The sequence below is a fragment of the Pyxicephalus adspersus genome, chromosome 8 (genome assembly GCF_032062135.1).
Source record: "Pyxicephalus adspersus chromosome 8, UCB_Pads_2.0, whole genome shotgun sequence".
Classification (NCBI taxonomy): domain Eukaryota; kingdom Metazoa; phylum Chordata; class Amphibia; order Anura; family Pyxicephalidae; genus Pyxicephalus; species Pyxicephalus adspersus.
In genome coordinates this window covers 14546971-14547872 of record NC_092865.1, presented here as the reverse complement: position 1 = coordinate 14547872, position 902 = coordinate 14546971, and the positions used below count along the sequence as shown (strand labels likewise).

Below are 902 nucleotides of genomic sequence, written 5' to 3'. Positions count from 1 at the left end.
CGAACCGCGACAGTTCAGCTTTACACAGACCCATCATACCAGAAACATTGGCACCCATGCTGATCCTCTGTCTTCCAAATCACATGATAAACCAGCAAGTAACCAAGGAAGATTTATAATACACACTTGTGCCAGTCAGAGTGGCAGTCAGGCCCATTGGTATTTTTAGGTTACCTGGCCAACCTTAGTGTGACAACACCTGAGAGGTGACGTCACCTAGGTAACCCCGCCCTCTTTTTTGTTGCTAGGGCCTCTGTTTGCGTTCCAAGCTGCGAATCACGGACTGATCCATCTTTCCGGTGAAAAATGGGGTGGGGAGTCAGCATCAAGCCATTGTAGATTTTTACCAGATTTGACGAGATGAACTCGTCCTTCCCTGGGGACCGTCTCTACCGAACAATTACAATCCCGGGAGGTATGTTCACGTGACAAGTGCAGCGCTCACTCCCCCTCTCTGAGCGCGCAGTGGTACAGTCCCGCTTTGCAGTAACCTCCGCTTGTCCGGGGATATCGGAGCTCAGCACCGGGGACAGGGACCGGGGACATCGCCTGGATAGGTTGGTAAGTGGCCCTTCTCCTATACAGCTATTAGCAGAGGAGGGAGCGGGGGATAAGACTGGTCAGCATGAATCAGCATCATCAGCACCCAAAGAAAGATGCACAGAGGGCAGCAACCCGTCACCGTGCTCTGTGCACATCCTATATACAGAATTATTTATATATTACCTCCTATGTACAGGATCATATATATATATATACATTTATACCTCGTATATACAGAATTATCTATTTATACCTCATATATACAGGATCATATATATATACACCTTCTATATACAGGATCTCATATATATATATATATATATATATATATATATATATATATACATTTATACATCCTA

General features: G+C 45.0%; 1 protein-coding gene across 4 annotated transcripts in view; it reads left to right on the top strand.

Annotated features, from left to right (window-relative positions):
- Positions 1-268: 268 nt before the first annotated feature.
- The window catches only part of TTLL7 (tubulin tyrosine ligase like 7), a 121968-nt gene continuing 121334 nt past the window's right edge, over positions 269-902 (top strand). For 3 of the 4 annotated variants that reach the window (XM_072419554.1, XM_072419555.1, XM_072419553.1), the window contains exon 1: positions 269-561. The gene's annotated coding sequence lies outside the window, so the exon portion shown is untranslated. The remainder of the gene's footprint in view (positions 562-902) is intronic. The other variant, XM_072419556.1, reaches the window with a different exon arrangement.